The following is a 17,961-nucleotide window of genomic DNA, read 5'->3' on the forward strand; positions in this document are numbered from 1 at the left end:
TTCCCTCATTCACCCCTTCCAGCTCCGTCAGGTGAAACGCGCTGTCAGTGCAGAGGAACCCTGCACTCTGGTGGGCACCCACGGGGAAGGACAAACAGGCTACAGTCTTCGGGCTAAATCTCGGGGTCCTGCAGGGCTGTGTCTCTGGGCTGTGACCTCCACACGCGTTTTTCCCTCAGTGGAGAATTTCCTCCCCCATCCTCCCCTCCCTTCTGGACTAGACCGTCTAGTTCCCTGACGCTCTAACCTCCTATGGTTTTGTTTTTGTTTTATCCCCTTGAGTGAGACGTAAATGTTAGAAGGGGTGGAGGAAAGACCGTCCCCCAGCCTAGCTGGGTGAGGCCAGCGAAGTCTCTTCTGGATTGACTGGTCTCCAGATCCCGGAGTGGCAGCGTGCCCTGCAGCCTCAGGTCTCTGGTGGGTCCAAGAAAGACATTTATTTTCAGTTTGTCCAGCTTTGTTGTTGTAAAAATGGGAGTAATAGCTTCTAAACTCATTACAGGTCGAAATTGAAACGAGGAGTCCTGCATTCATTTCTTACAGAAGTTTTATCAAAAGTCATTTACCTTTAAAGGAGCACAGGTTTGCCCGGGACGCCGCCTGAGCAGCGAATGCCGACAGGGACATTCTCAGGACTATGGGGACACGCAGCGGTGTGTTACATGACTAACGGCTAAAACAGCTCGGGGTGTTTATCCAGGGGGGAGAGGAAACGTGCAAAGGAAGGGCTGGAACATTCCAGCTGTCCTCGAATATCTGAGGGGCCCCTTGTGAAAGCACAGGCAGGTAGGTTTCTTTGATAAACGGATTAGCATCACGTGGCCAGCAGATCACCAAAGAGCACCCTGCTCTCCCAAGTTTATTTAGAACGACAAAGGTCAAGTGTGCGCACACACACAGTGCCCCTGCTCAGGCCGATACAGCACCCGGACCGCGCACACTCCTCTGTCAGCACTGCTGCCGGAGCTTCTCGGCTGACAAGCTCAGTCGGGGCTGCTCGGCGCCGGTGCACACCCGGCTCAGCTGGGACTTCAGGGTCACTGCCAACGCCTTCTGCATCTCTCTTCTCTACCGCGATGCTCCCTCTGTTTTCTGCAGGCAGCGTTTCGTTCCTGGGGAGTCAGCGTCTCTCACTTTATAGCCTTGACCACACATGTAGCTGCTTTGAGGGGGGGCTTGTCAGATGTGCAGTCACACGCAAAGGGCTGAGACGTTCCATCGAGAAGGTTCTGGCAGGGCTGAGACCTTGAGTGAACACAGGCGTAAATGTGAAACATCAGACATCAGAAGGGGATGTCAGATGCCCCCTAAGAGGAAACTGGGCTGCGGGGGAGTCAGAATATGTTCTCCTGACACACCATTTTCCCCTTTTCCAGCCTCGACACTGTCTAGTGGGACTCCCCCTCCGTGGCCCGCTGGACGCGCGGCCCTGAGTTTACTCCCCTTGGCTGTTGCCTGTCCCACACTGTGTTTCAGGAGGCAGCGCCTGAGCTGGGCGCCACCCCGATCAGGTGCATGCAGCTGGGCATCGACTGTGTCAAGCTGCGGCTCCACAGCCACCCTCCCTCCACGGAGTCTTCTGTTTAAAGATTGAGGTCAAGTTGATTTATAATTTTCTATTAGTCTCAGGTGTACAACATAGAGATTCAGTATTTTTATAGAATATACTCCATTTACAGTTATTATAACCTATTGACTACATTTCCTCGTGCTGGACGATATATCCTTGTAGCTTATTTATTGTACACAGAGTACTTTGTACCTGTTAACCCCCTACCCTGCCCTGCCCCTCCTTCCTTCCTTCTCCCGCTGGTAGCCACTGGTTTGTTCTCTGTTCTGTGCGTCTGTTTCTGTTTTGTTACATACATTTGTTTTATGGTTTAGATTCCACGGATAAGTGATAACGTAGAGTATTTGTCTTTCTCCGTCTGACTTACTTCACTTGGTACGACAATCTCCAGGCCCACCCGTGTTGTTACAAATGGCGTTACTTTATTCTTGTTTATGGCTGAATGGTATGTATATACACTACATCAGCGCCTCGGTAATGAGCCACATCGCCCACCTATCACTTTCCTTTCTTCTCGTGAACATTCTCAGCCGGGAGCATCGTTTGTCAGAAGCAAAAACAATCTTCGTATTGGGGTGAGTGCCGGAGAACGCTGTTCACAAAGAATGTCTTCCTTCCTGCTTCCTGTAGGGGGAGCTGGGTCCCCGAGCACACGGTACGTGTTTGCACACCTTCCACATTCCTGGGAAGGACGTCTTCAAAAGACAATACTCGTGTCTCCTTGTTTCTTTTTTTCTGTGAGGAGAGCTGCAATGCGCAAGACTTGGCGCTAAAGGGAAAAACGGTTTTTTAAGATGCGAGTCCTGCGTCTCCCTTGTCTTTGCAGGGAGCCTGTTTTCCATGAACAGTGGCCAGCCTGTTGTTACTATTTTATAGTTTGTCTAAGATCATGTCTGACTTCCGTATCCTGTAAAAATTAAACTGCGGAACTGCCCATGATCCATTGTCCTTTTCCACGGGTGTTCCCTGCGCACCGATCTCTCTCCCTGTGACCAAACGGCCGTGTGTGACAAATGGTGACGATGCTCAGTATTTCTCTCCATCAGCTGGTAAACGCTGCCTGTCTGTGGACAGTAGGATGCCCTTTATTACTTCCTCATGTGGCTTCTAAGGGACGTGAGGACACAATGTATCAGGGCAACAGGAAACTTAAAGAGAAAACAGAAAAAAACACTGTTTTGAAGGATCTGATTGTGTTGGTACCAAGTTGCTCACGGCACTGTATTTGTTTACTGATTCCCAAACCAGGAAGAGAAACTTTAAACCTTAAAAGGAAAAGAAAAAGCCAAATAATACTTAAAGGATTTTAAACATCAGTATTAATATAGAAAATATTTTTCTTAAGTGAATTTTCCTATGTCTTAGACGCTTTTAGTTTACCCAACAGGGCATGGAACACATTTTACTTTGTGAAATAAGAAAAAAAGGACCCTTCAAAAAGTCCTTACGATGTTTCACTATTCTTTCTGATTAGCTCCCAGATTTGTAGCTCGGATAAATCAGAGGCAGAAGAAAAATGAACCAATGATTTTTAATTATAACCTAAAATGTTATCTTGATCTTAAGACGTCATAATTATTTTGAATTTCCAGAAGGTGCCGACAGCAGAGTAAACGCCATGCCCCACATTTTTGAGCTGTGTGTTGGAATCTTTACCACTCTCATGTACGTTTTAATTCTATAAAGCTAAGACATTATCAATAACCAAGCATATTGCTTTTTTATTTGGGGTAATATGTGAGTTTGCAGATTGGGTTAATGTGGCTAATATATGAATTTTAAATTTATGCTTAAAATAGTTTTCAAAATATTGGAATACCCAATTTCATGCATCGGTTAGCATTCAGATATATTGTTTCCTGTGTTTTAGGGTTTAGAAGATTAAGGAAAAGAAAAGTTGGTACTAAGGAGGTGCATTCTGAAACTAGTGGTTCTCAAAACAGCGTCCAGGATTATTCCTTTAAAAATGATATAATTAAATTTCCCCAAAGTTTTATTTACTATGACACAAACTAGCCTTTGTTTTGATCTATTAGGAAGCTATTAAAGGCATATTCTTTTCTCACGTATTTTTTCTTAAGATTAAAACGAATGGAAAGCTAATAAAACAAATGGCTTTCCGGTCTGCACCCCCTTCCAAGTCTGCTTGTGATTTTATATTGATTTGCAAAAGAGACTCCATTAGGAAAACCTTCTGTAATTATCTAAATTCCCTGTGTTTAGGAAGCTTTTGAGACATCCAGGAATAAGCCAATTTCCCTAATGGTGAGAGAGAATTGTAGGGTGTCTGTCTACTCAGGCTTGTGCATGAGTAAGTATATGATTTACTAATTAAAAAAGAATGAAAATAGTGCTACCCTTGAGTTGTACTGCTGTTTCCTACATTAAACAACAAACAAACAAACCCCAAATTTGCTGTCAACGGTAATCTGTTTCCCTGTGAGAATGCTGGGGACCCACTGAACTGAGGATGGAGCTGAGACACCAAGGGCCGATATTTCATAGGATGGAGAAACTCACATTGACTTTACATGCTATAAAGTTTATGGAAAGATCCTTAACAAGTAAGCAGCAGACTGGATTCCAAAACACTGAAAGCACGCCAGTTGAGAGATTTGTAAAGGTCATCGCAGACATTATCTTTGCACAGGTATCAACAGTAGATTTACTTTGTGAAATGGGCTTCAGAGTTTGGGGCGGAGGACGGGGGGAGGTGCTGGTGAAAGGGTACACATTTCCACCTAAAATGTGCGTCAGTTCTGGGGACCCGATATCTAACAGGGCGATGAAAGTTACTTGAAAGCTGCTTGTGTAACTTGAAAGTTGTGTGTGTTGAAAGTTGCTTGGAAGTTGCTAAGAATTCCACTGTATTTATCCACCACAATTTCTTTATCCAATCATCTGTCGATGGGCATTTAGGGGATCACTGTGCTGTGCCCCAGAGACTAACACAACATTGTAAATCGACTCTACTTCAGTAAAAAAATTAAAAATAAAACGAGGTTGCTAAGAGAGTAAATATTAAATGTTCTCACCACACACAGACGGTAATTTTGTGATATGATGAAGGTGTGATGGAGGAGTCAGCTGTTGCTGAGGTGGTCATCATTCTGCAATAGTCAAGTGTATCAGATCATCACGTTACACTCCTTCAGCTCACACAATGTTATCTGTCAGTTATATCTCAATAAAGCTGGGGGGAAGAGACCATTTCTTTACAAAGGGAAAGAATAATTTGCACATAACTTCTTATGGGCTAGGTGTCTTCCAGTTGCTCACACTCAAGTCTGTTGTCTCCAGTCCTCCCCTGGCTTAAGGCCCTCTGCAAGGAAAAGGGACTAACTGAGTTAGGGTAATGGGTTTCCAGGGTCCTCTTGGCTGTTCCCTTATTAAATAAGGCATGGCTTGCGCAGTCACCAGTCGGATTCAATTATGTCCCTTCCTGACATTTTCATTCATTTGATCGCCCACGTTGGGAAAGATGAGGTCTGGGGCCAGGATGACTGCCCTTTGAAACCATCAGTGCTGATCAGATTTAAATATTCTTTCTCCCCCACCCCGCTGGCTCCCAACCCCGCCACCTCATCTGTGTCTAAGTCAATCACATATTTCCCCATAAAATGTATAAAAGCCTCCAAACAATCAAGCAGGGCACACATTCAAACCAGCTGGCTCAGCTCTAGGTGGAGAAAGGACATGCAGATTTCACTGGATTGTCTGGGCACAGAAAGGTCTTTACTAACTCAGGAAGCATGGAAGGCGGTCCCAGGAAGGAACCCGTCCTGAGCCTAAGGGACCCCTTACTGAATTTCTCTCCATCCCTGATCTATCTCTTGGTTCCATAACCTTCCTGCATTTTGCCACTGTCCCCAGGCAGAGGTGGGGTGGAAGGAAGAAAGGAAAAGATAAAGCAAATCACAGGGAATCGGGGTGCAGCCAGTCTGAATTGCAGAGCCCTGCTAACCCTGATAAGGTCACATAAGCATGTGAAAACCTTGGCTCATGTTTCTGAGCCTCTCTTACCTCACCTGTGCTGCGACCATATCACAGACTCATGGCTGTGAAGGAGCTCAAGGCAGTGAGGTCGACATTCCAGTGGGAGCCCCTGAATCTTTTAGAAAAACTCAGCCACGGACATGAATGGTGTTACTGGCCCTTCAAGAGCTGAATTGAACATAGGTTTTCCATTTTAAACTTGTTTTCATGCCGTGCGCTGTTAGTACCATCGTGTTGATCAGCGATTCTGGTAATTAGCTGCCCAATCACTTCCAGGCATTACAATATGATTATATAACATTTATAAAATTCGAAGATCACCTGGTCCTTCTTTCCAAGAGAGAGTCAGAACCTAAAGATGCCTGCTTGGTTACCACCTTCAGCGTGTGCAACGTGCCCCGAGGTAGCACGTGTGCAGTTTCAGTAATCCACAAGCGGATGACTTTTCTAAAAGAGGTTCTGAAAGCCTTATGTGAAGGGTGACACGGAGGAATGCAGTTAACTTTCTAAATACAAGGACCATGAAAATGTCACTGGAGCAACAGTCCCTCTTTGTTTACTCTAAAAGGGACAAATATTCTGGCCTCTCTAGCAACTTAATTAGAGCATCTTCAAAGGCCCTCTAGGCTGTTGAAAGAGACATAATTTCGGGAACTTGTAAGTGGTTAAAAATAGAAGATGTTTTATTTGTCCCTTTGATGATTCTACCCAAAGTACATTTCCCCCGCTAGGAGGCAATTGCTTTGTTCTTTGTTTATTAACAAATCCTTATTCATGGTTCCTTGGCGTCCAGTTGCCCCTTTCGGGGAGCTGCTCGCGTCCCTGTCCTTGGCACAGTGAAGCCACTTGGGTGTAAGACGCCTCAGGAGTGTCGCCCTGGAGGGACGTCCTACTGGGCTGCGGGGAGAAACAGCGCTCGGGGGTGGAAGCCACGGGGCCACATTATGTCCTAGCCTTTACGGAGTCCAGAGATGAGGAAGACGTTTCATTTAAAACACTCTGCAGTTAGAGTTCAGGTGCCCCACTGTTTATATCAACACCTCTGATCTAAACCTCTTGTTTTAAAATGTATGTGTCAGTGCCTCTTTGGAGAAACATGCAAAAATGTATAAATAAATGCTCACAACTTTCCTTGCGGACCATCATAACTGTCTTGGCACTTATCTCTACTTCTTGCAGAGAGCAGAAAACATCTTGAAGGCTTTTGGGGGCAACAGAGGGAAAAGGGACCGGTACCCTTTACAGCAGGAGCGGCAACCTCAGAACGACCAGCAGATGGCACAACAACCCGCTTTATAGACGGAGGAAGCCGTTCACGTCAGAAAACGACCTAAAATGACATTTTTCTCTCTCTGCTGACTAATTCTTAATGCATTAAACATATAATGACTTTACTGACAATACGTATGGAACTACAACCACAGAAGCTGTAATAATCGTGTTAGGGTAATGATAGGACTGTCACACGTAACGTCTGACTCTTGGAACAGAAAGGGGCCGAGACCTTTCTGGCCCAGTTTCTCTGTTTAATGGCAGAGGAGCCTGGGGTTCTTAACCCTGAGCAGATGACAGCAGCTGGGGAGGGTCTGGATGAGAACCCTGGTCGCACGGCTGGGTCCAGGACTCACTGACTCAGAAACACTGCTCTTCATCCAAACAGCATTTTTATTTACCCCAATAATCACATTTTGGTGGGGGAAGGTATGGGATTGTGGAAGTTCAGACTACTTTTCAGCTGATGTTTATCTGTAGCGTCTCCTCCGTGCTTTTGTAAGAACATTCATATCTTCCGAGAAATGGCATTTTCATGGAGAAACTGTTATCCATCTGTCCACCTCCACCTTTTTCCTAAAACATCTCTGTTTCTAGCTGGGGGAAAAAATGAGTTCTTTTACAGAACTCTTCAAAAATTATTTTAAAATATGGTTTCCTTTTGAGAGAATCTGGAAATCAAATCGCCTGGATCATTACACATTTAGCTAAGTTTCAGTTTGACAGGGGCTCTCCGTTGGGATATATTTTTCAGAAGCAAAATGAAATGAGTAAACACAGACAGAGCACCTTGCCCTTTGCCAGGCTCCAAACACTTGTTACTATCATTTTCAAATTTTCCATTACAAGGCAGCAAAATGACCATCCCATTTCCGGCTTACGCGGCTTCAGAGGGGAAGGATTTTTAGCAAAGAACTGAATGTCCTTTCACTTTTCAAAGTAAGTGGGCTCATCAGATGCTCTTTTGGAGACTTCCAAGGTTTAACATTTGGTGATATTACCATCTTATTCCAAATGAAGGAAGCAAAGAAGCCTCTCTGATTTTACAGGGAGAGCCCTGTATGAACAGCTGTGTATAACAATTTGATGACATTATGGAGAAATCTGGTAAAAGAAATTTTATTTGTAGTACCTATTTGAATTGGAGATGATCTCTGAGGACATGACTTCCCTGATGCTTATTCACTGGAAAATATCCTGAACTAAATGCTGGCAAACTATTCCCTTGGGAGGTAGATCTGCATCATTTAAAAGGTCTGACAAGGTATCTTCATACCCAGATTTACACTCTTCTGCATTTCACGTGTCTCCCCTTTGGTTCATGTTTAATTTAGGCTTCTTTTTTTAAACGAATAGAAGATTAACAAATAGAAAACCTACTGATCACTTTATATAAACCAAGAAGACAGTTCAAACCTAGTAATAATTATAACAAAATACTGCTTACTAATTATTACCTTCTTTCTTTTCATGTCCGCCCTTGCTGAAAAGTTGCCAAGCTTTCAAATTTGTGGATTGTGACACAGGAAAATATGGGAAACCTAGCTGTGTGAACCACCTGGGGCCTGAGGTTCCCTGTTCAGAGCAGAAGGAGTTGGGCTAAGGGAGACGTCAGCTCCTTTCCCGGGTCTAGACCTGGACGGTGGGTGACCAGGTGAACAGCCTGCAGGGAAGGTGGACAGCTCCGGTGCTGAAGCAGCCAGGAGGGCAGGTCCCCAAACACACTGGCTCTCACGTGTTTCAAAAGTCAGATTTGGTTTTTTTCCTTTTGATTTCAGAAGGGAAATACATGGCAGATATGGCGCGTTAGACAGTGTTCCCACCAAGCTCTGGGGCTGCTCTCCAGAGTCGAGTGTATTAAGGACCCTGGTGGTAAATGGGGGCTGTGAATAGCTTCTCCTCCATTCAGGCCCCTGTCGTGCCTGTCGTGACTAAAGGAGTTAAAAGATTAAAAAAAATTTTTTAATGCAATTTGCACTTTGAATTGTGGATACAAGATTGTGAACCTGGACACATGTGAAACCTACTAACTAAATACAGACACTGAGAGTGTAAAGCTTGTGGTGCCCCTTCCCACAGCTGGGCAGAGATCGGATATGACATGACAGGCACTGGGCTCCGCCCTTCATGGAAGCCCGTTTTCAAGTGACGTCGGAGGGAAGTTCATACCTGAGGAGGGCATGTGCTTGGGTTGAGGGCGGGACATTCCCGTCCGAATTTGCTTTATTGATTCTGTACAATTTTCACTATCTTTTTGGTGGCAATACAAATGTACAAACTAACTGGAAAAAAAAACAAACAAAAAAACCCTAACTTTGATTAATTTTGCAGTTCAGTAATTTAAGGATTTTTATTAGGGAACCATTGGCATACCACAATTCTGCTCTAACGAAGTACACTAAGCAAATAATTTGCTTAGCAGGTCCCGGGGGAGTTACTGAGAAAATGATGTACTAGTAAGAAGGGGGAAAGAACAGAAAGATGGAAAAAATAGATGGGCCCGTGAACTTCTGAGTCACTTGAACAAAATCAAATGCTAAGTATGAAAATTAGCCATTAGTCAAACGACTTGATTTATAGGATGAACAGTCCTCACAGCATCAACGCAATGATACGAGGGGGCAGGACGGCTGCACTGGAGGCGACTGACGGGAAGGAGGCCCTGCAGTGAGCGGAGTCAGCGGCCTGCTCTGCCCTGCTGTCAGCTTTCTCTGTTCAGAATATGTGTGTCCCCTCTCTCTCTCCCCTCCATGGATTATTAATATCCATATCACACACCACAATAGAACAAAATTACGACGTGAATATTACTCCTATATTTTGAATACTCCCCGAAGTGCCTTTTGGGTGATTAAAGTGATTTTTCATTTAGAACATGAAGATTCTGATTTTTAAAATGAAGAATTTGGAATATACGCAGCGCCTAAATGCATAATTTCATTTTACGTTTTTGTAAAGATGCTCATCTGAGGCTGCTCCCAAAGCCCATGACTAATTTAAGTTTACTTTTATCTGAAGGCATGGATACAGTGTAGCTCCGTATCAGAACTGTCAAGGGCTGTGAAGGGGCTAAGGTTTCACCCAACTTGCAAACAACAAGTTAGGCTGTCAGTTTCATGGGTGGTCTCTGAAGACATGAGACTCCCGGGTCAGAGACAAAGGACTTCATGACTCATGGTGCAGCAGGTGGCTTGAGCAAACGTTTGCTGAGTTTGCACTGCTTGTCTCCCAAGGCCTACAGGGAAACCTGTGTGTGCAGTGGGAGAGGAACCCTGAATTTGGAGAGATTCATCTGTTATCATGCAAGCAGGTCTCCCCTTTGCTCTGGAAGGAGACGTTCTATCTTCCATGCTGTTGGCGATTCAAATACCCTGGAAGGGTAGTCAGAGAGACCCTCTGCTGTAAGGATATACCAAAATCCCAGAGACGCATGGAGAATGATCTTTCAACCACATGGTGAGTTTGCTGGCAAGCGTACATTCCATTGGCCACTATGATTAATGTGATCAGCAGGGGCGGGGCAAAATCTGTTCCCCTTGTCTCTCATGACATGTAATTTAGGCTTCTATCAACAAGACCCCAGTCCACAGCACATGCCAATCCATCCAGAGAACCCAGATGGTGGGCCAGAACCAAGTTTGAATCCCTAGGACCCTTTTGGCCAGGCTCCTACCCAAAGGCATGCCAATCAGACGGGTCCAGTGTGGCTGCTAGGGGGAGAAGGAAAAAGTTTCAGCAAAACCAGCAACCTTTCACTTCTTTCAACAGTCTAATATATTGAACACTTGAAAATGATTTTGTTTATACTGGACGAATTCTCGTGGCTTTAGATAAAACCCAAAAGCCCACATATGGGGACGACATTTGAGAGGCACTTTGCCGTTCTGTGTCCCTTCTTTGCTCCATGTCAAGAAGGGGTGGACATGTCTTCAAGGAGACATGAAGCTCTAGTTGAGTTACATTAATGTAAAAATTTGTTGCATATATTCCTTGGGGGCAGAACTAAGAATTTGGATAAGGGTACCTAAAAATTTTTTTTTTCTATCAACTTATTTCCTAACTTGCTTTTTCTCTATACACAGGTTGAATCTCTTTGCTTTATAGATCGTGTCAGGAAGGTTACATTGCCTGAAAAATGAATAAATAAATAAATAAATAAAATTTTCTTTTCTGTTTTTATGATTGTGGGAAAATATACGTCACATAAAACTTAGCATTTTAACCACGTTTAGGTGTACAGTTCAGTGGCATTCAGTACATTCTTCTTGTGACACCATCACCACCATCCACCTCCAAAGCTCTTTTCTTCATCCCAAACTGAAATTCGGTACCCATGGCACCAAAATCCCTCCTCCCCTCCTCCCCCACCCCCCAGTCACCACTGTTTCGACTTTCCATCTTTGTGAACTGGCTACTCAAGGTACCGCACACACTTGGACTCACACCGCCTTCGTCCTCTTGTGTCTGGCTTTTTCTCTGAGTGTAGGAGCTTCCAGGTTCACTCGTGTTGCAGCGCGGGCCAGAATCGCCTTCCTTTGTAAAGATGACTGTTCCTGAAATATACCTTAACGTGCACAGTTTCCACGGCCACGTGCAAGTTTGTCACAGCGTATCGTCCGGGTTATTCACGTTCTTTGGAGTGACGTCTTCCTCGGACAGTCTGGGAACTCTTGAGAAGGCGAACGGGAGAGGAGCAAACTATCTGAGATGTGAACCAGGCCACAGACGAGGAGACGGCGTGTTAGGGAGAAGGAACCTGACTGTGCTGACGGGGACACCGAAGCCTGACCCTGTGAGCTCTTCCTTAGTAACGCCAGAGCCGGGCGCGGCGCCGTGGCAACGGCCACTCGCGGCCCAGCAGGGCGCGCCGGACCCTGACCCTGGAGGGAGGTGTCCCCGCAGGCGCGCGGGCTGTCACGCCCGGCGGCGCGCACGTGGGATTCGGGGCGCAGCGCGGCTGCGAACCCGCAACCCCGAGCGGCTGCGGCCGCGCGCTGAGCCTGCCTCGGGAGCAGCACGGCCGGCGCGGGCGCGGGTGTGGGCGCGGGCGCGGGCGCGGGGCCCGGGCTCGCCCCGTCCCCGGCCGTTGACTCCAGCCGCAGCACCATATGTAAAATTACAACGCACAATACATTATACATGAAATTCTAACGCACCGACCCGTCTTTGCAAGCGGGCACAGCGGCTTTCTGACAACCCGCTCTCCCAGCAGAGGCGCCGTCAGGCTCCCTGTCCAGGCGTGTGGCCACAGGGGGCGTTTGTCAGGACCCGCTCACTGTGCGTGCCAGGGCGGGTGACCGAGTCTTCTGCTGCAACAGTTTTGCAAAACAAACAAACAAACACTTCACAGCAGCATAAAACCAAAGAGCCTCCAGGCCTTCCTCGTGGACCACAGGGGGGTGGCAGCGCCCCTGGCTGAGCAGACCGGAAGCGCGGCCTCACCGCGTCATCCTTTCCCAGGACTTAGGGTGCGTTTGGTAGAGGAAGGAGTGCAGCGGCCCTTGTTTTAAAAAAAATTTGAAAAGGAAGATAGTTGTGTTTCAACACTAAGGTCTTTATTTTTAAATTTATTTCAAAATTAGAATGCCAAAATGAGCTCTTGATACAGTTGCACATAATAAAATGCAGGAAGTAGATTTAACCTTATTCCTCAAAATACAGAAATAATACATAGGATTTTCAAATGTTTAAAAAAATAGTAATTCATGCTCTCCATTTTTTTATTTTCTGCATGTTTTAAAATTAGAAATGTCAAGTTGAGTTGAGTTTTGCAATTCCTGCTAAAAATAAAAGTTCTAAACCAGTCTTCAGAGTTTAGAAGTAAATTGTATGACTATTTTATTAATGTTTAAATATTTCTAAAAAATTCGCTGTTTCTAGCTATTCTTTCACTTCTAAGAGACGAAATTTTATGTGATTATTATCCTGAGATAGATTTCTTGTTGTTTTAACAAACAACTCACTCTTAGACTACGATTCATTCTTAAACTAGCTGGAAAATGCCTTAGTTCAGATAATATATATATTATTTTATATTTTTTTAATGGGAGTTTTTATAGTATAAGCTAGCAATTCCAAAATATGTTTAAAAGTGTGTTTCAAATAAAGTATGCTATTTGTTGAATACAAGCAACAGTTCAATAAATCAAATCCTATCCTTATCTTCTCAGAGTAAAAGGCAGATTTATGCAAACACATTTAACAAACAGTAGATTTCAACATCTTTAACTCATTTTTGAAGAGCGATTCTATGTGATTCAAGGACAATAATTTTAATATGAAATACTTTCCTTAACAACTTACATGCTCTCATCCAAAGAGTATGTTTGACATTTTCATCTCTTTTTTTACATAAATATTAGGAATAGTTAAGTAGAATTTGGAAAGACTTTAATTTTCTCCTATGCTTTGGCTTAAAATAAATGAAAACTCACAGAATCTGTGCTTCTGGCGGGGAGCAGAGCGGAAGGGAGGGGATGTAGGACTTGGCGGGAAGGGACCACTTAATGAGAGCTACAACACTGCTCGCTCTTGGGAAGAGAAGTGGTTTTAACTTTACTCCCAAATTAAAAAAAAAAAGTTCTCCTACGGAAACTGTGCAGTTATGTAAATAATTAACAAATAATAAGACCTGAGTTTTCTTTTTCAGGAACAGAAGAACATTATCTTGGTTATTCAAATGTATTAGTCAATTATTTAGGTTCTGCTTTTCCAATATGTTAATCTTGAGACTTCACTAATGCTAGAGGTCTTAACTTATTGGTAATTTAATAATATATTCTATTTAGTCTGCAAAAGTGAATAACAGGTTATCAATACACAGAGCTTATTAATGGTATAATAACTTCCTAATAATTTATCAAATGTGGTACACTGGGTGCCGTCCTACGTGCTTTTACGCATTAATTGAGGAGACCGTTGTATGAGGTGACCTGTGTCCCACTCCCAAGCCCTCCTTCCAGGACCGTGGTGTTCACTCGCACGACTGTCAGGAGAATGAGTTTTGACTGATCACTGCTGAGTCTGTCTCTGTGAAGCGCCCACAGCCAGACAAAGCAGCCCTGTCCCCACTGAGGACGTCTCTGAAGGGTCATGGACCACCCCAGGTCCAGAGGCTCCAGACGTTAGCAGCTTGCTTAACTCTGGTGTTTATGTTGCACTTGTATTTCTATTGTTTGATAAACATATTCTGTATTTATGTTGCTTGATTAATTCTGTATCGATGAATAATCCCAATAAAAAACCAATCCAGGAGAAATGTTTAATCCCTCGAGTTTTATGGTCATATAAGTTTTGGCCCACATTTTTCCTGGAGTGAAAAAACATGATGATCCACAAAGCATTTTCAGGAATAAAAACATTTACACCAACGTTAAACTCAGTGGGAGAAACGGAGTGAAATTTACATTCAAGAAGAAAGAAAAATGTCATATAAAATAGCCAGCTGTTAGCTGAGCTTGTTCACATGTCCTTTTCAGTGGCTGATCCAGGCTATAAAGTCATTTATTTTAATTTGTATCCAAGATATAAAATCATTACAGTGTTTAAATTTCATTAGGTAAATTTAAAAACAGGTATCTAAATTTTAGTTGACTTATTTTTAAAACTCTAATTATTTACTGATCTGAAAATTATTCTCTTTACAGCTATTTCAGTTATGACAGAATTTTCTGAAGTAGCAACTTAACATGGTGTGAAGGGATATATAGTTTTTCAAAATTCTTTTGGGTGCTAAGTAGGCAAAAATTTCCGCCAAATTACATGACCCAACCTGTCTTTAGACTATAAATTCAATGGTACTTTTTTATCTTCTTTATGTGTGCGTCTGGTTTTTTTTGGGGGGGCAGTAATTAGGTTTATTTATTTATGTCAGTGGAGGTCCTAGGTTCAATCCCCAGGACCTCGTGCGTGCCAAGCGCCCGCTGTACCACTGAGCTGTACCCGCCCCCTTAACCTTCTCTTTTAGAGACAGTCTCATCCAGTCTTTTGTGGTGAGCCCCCCATCCACCGTGAAGAAAGAATTATTACCAGTGGAAGAGGAAACATTACGAGGAAGAACAAATCAGGAGGTAACCTGGGATGGTGTAATCTTTGAAAGAAAACTGAAAACAAACAAACAAACAAACAAAAAAAAAAAACTGAAAAAAAAACCCCAAAACTGAAGACAGAGAAGAAAAACACTGAGAAAGGTACTTTCCCCCATCTCCACACTGAGGCAGTTTAAATCAACTCGGAAGGCCAGCGCTGAGAGCAGGTTTCAGCTGGCCTCCCTGGAGGCAGAGGAGGCGGGAAGGGCTCCTGTTGTCCCCCACGCCCTCCGAGGACTGCCGTGAACGACTGAGACATGCGCTCCAGCAGATGGGAGCGCCCTGTCCAGTGGCTAAATCCCTAAGAGCCTGCACGAGGTAACCCTTCAGGTGCCCAAGCGTGCGATGCTCGTGGAAGCAGACAGCCTGGCGTCCCGCGTCCCCGGAGCCGACCCGCGTAGGCAGACGCGTGCCAGCCAGCGGCGCGGTGCTGGGGGCGCTGCAGCGAGCGCGCGGCGGCTCTTCGTGTTGGACCGTGTGCACTCGTGGTTCTAATCTGCTCCTCAATTACAGTGCAGTTATTATCAGGGTGAAAAAAACCATGACTTCTCATACAATTTTAGAAAGTTTCTTTAAAGTGAAGTATTTCAATTACCTCTGACATTAGATGGGATCTTTGTAACACAAATGTAACTGCATGATATATTCCCTGAATATATATTTAATGACTGAAAAAAAAAATAAATTTCTTCCGACTGAATGGGGAGTCATTCTAAGCAAGAATGCAGCAGAGATCTAGTCAGGGATAAAGAAAGAGGCAGAGAGGAAAGGGAGGTGAAAAATAATTCCCTTCCTCTGCAGGACGATTGGAATGGGGACTTCAGGTGTCTTCCCAGTCATTCTGTGGTCCGCCTGGAGAAACTGCTTTCTTCCCCGGCAGGACCATCATTGCGGAAGGGGACTCATCCCTTTGCCCACCCCAGGAAGTCCACTCACGGCTAGTGGAGGGACCGTGACACACCGACAAACTGGCAGGACTGTAGAATTCTATGGATTGACTGTTCTTTGTGGCCCTAAGCACTTAAAACAGTACCACTAGACTATTTACAGCCCTTATGGATTTCCTACACTTTCAGACTACCACGTGTCTGTCCATCCCAGCTCTGTGATTCTGTAAGGCCGAATAGTAGAGCCAAAAAGATGTGATGTTTCCCTTCCCTCTTCTCCAGCTGAAACGATTACAGGAGTTTTACTCAGATGCCAGCATTTAAGTTGGCACCTTCATCTTGTCGAGAGAGACGCATAACAAGAATTTCACCAGAACAACAGGAAGGGCAATGACTCATATTTAATAATGAAGATTTTCTATTAAGAGTTAGTCAGTATACGCACGCACGCAGAGCTGAGCGGGCTGGTGGATGTGACACGGCTGTAGGACCACCGTCCGTCTCTGAGAGAGACACACCTCCCTTTCTTTAGGAGAAGATGGATGGTCTCTGGGTTACCCAGGCGGACCTAGAAACAGACTACACTAGCATTGAGATCAAACCCATGGCAACAAACAGGGTAAACATGACCAACATGAAAGTGTTAGTGCAGCGAGTCAGCTGACCACCAGAGCGTAGGGGAAATGAATGAACTCACACTGATAAAAATACTGTTTGCTCTTTAACTGCCTTACCGAAATAAAAATGAGTTCAATTGTAGATGTTTCCAAAAGTTCAGAAAGCAAGCCCTTACATTACCTGGGTGAAGATATTACTACAAACCAATTAAAATGTGGTCTGGCTTCTTTAAGGAGCTTCTATTTATTTTTTCATTTTTTTTCATTTTTTAATTGAAGTGTAGTCGATTGACAGTGTTTCCAGGTGTAGATCAAAGTGATTCAATTATACATATATATATATATAAATCTATTCTTTATCAGATTCTTTTTGGTTATAGGTTATTGTAAGATACTGAATATAGTTCCTTGTGCTATACTGTAGGCCCTTGTTAATCTATTTTATATCTGTTAATCCCAAACTCCTAATTTATCCCTCCCCCCTTTCTCCTTTGGTAACCATAAATTTGTTTACTACATCTGTGAGTCTGTTTCTGTTTTGTAAATAAGTTCATTTGTATCATTTTGTTTTAGATTCCACATATAAGTGATATCATATGATATTTGTCTTTCTCTGTCTGACTTACTGCACTTAATATAATCATCTCTAGGTCCCTCCATGTTGCTCAAAATGACATGATTTCATTCCTTTTAATGGCTGAATAATATTCCACGGTGTAGATATGTATATATATGCCACATCTTCTTTATCCATTCATCTGTCAATGGGCATTATTTAAAACAGAGGGGTTGGAATTATGTACTGAGCATAATCAGAATTTACCTTAGTTAAGGCCAGATTTGAATGTGTTGTTTTATTTGGGAAGGTCACAAAACAGGAACTTCCCTCACTCTCTGTTAGAAAGTGCCCATCGGCCTTGCTTTAAAACAGAAGCTGATGCCTTTAGCAAGTCCTGTAGAAAAACATCTGGGAGTTTTTCATAGTTATTCAAATTGACCAAAGTAAAGATTCATCTCTGTATAAGATATTCCACTTTTCCTAGCAAACATGAATTATAACATTTTCCAAAAACTAATTATACTACTAGATACGGCCATAAATAACCCCAGGTCATAGGGTTGGATACACAACACACACGAGATTTTCTTGTTGCTGTCCATTTTTCTTTTTAAATTGCTAAAATCAGTGATAAATTACTAGTGTACTAAATAATGAACTAGAATGATTTCTTTAGAAGTGGAATCCTCAGTTTGTCAAAGTTTTCAAAATAGCACATTGTGCAAGAGAGAAGCAAGCCCTGGAAACACTCGCTGTTATGCAATTTCCCACCATTACTGGCAAGGCTTAAGCAAAGCAAATTTCAATGAGAATTCACTCTTGCAAAATGACTTCAAATTATAATATACAAAAGACCACACCTTTTCCCACATATTTTTCCTGCCAAATACATAATATCAACACCCAAACCAGTTGCCCATTGGCAATATAAAAATACAAAACTGCCTTTGCTGACGCGAGGGATGGATCGGTC

General features: G+C 43.6%; 1 long non-coding RNA gene across 1 annotated transcript; it reads right to left on the minus strand.

The window, feature by feature from the left end:
* Window positions 1-529: 529 nt before the first annotated feature.
* LOC140691547 (uncharacterized) lies at window positions 530-11,718 on the minus strand. The gene is made up of 2 exons (XR_012067263.1): window positions 11,272-11,718; window positions 530-1,245 (listed from the first exon to the last, which is right to left on the minus strand). It is a non-coding gene; the product is annotated as an uncharacterized lncRNA (long non-coding RNA).
* Window positions 11,719-17,961: the final 6,243 nt, after the last annotated feature.

The sequence above is a fragment of the Vicugna pacos genome, chromosome 35 (genome assembly GCF_048564905.1).
Source record: "Vicugna pacos chromosome 35, VicPac4, whole genome shotgun sequence".
Lineage (NCBI taxonomy): Eukaryota > Metazoa > Chordata > Mammalia > Artiodactyla > Camelidae > Vicugna > Vicugna pacos.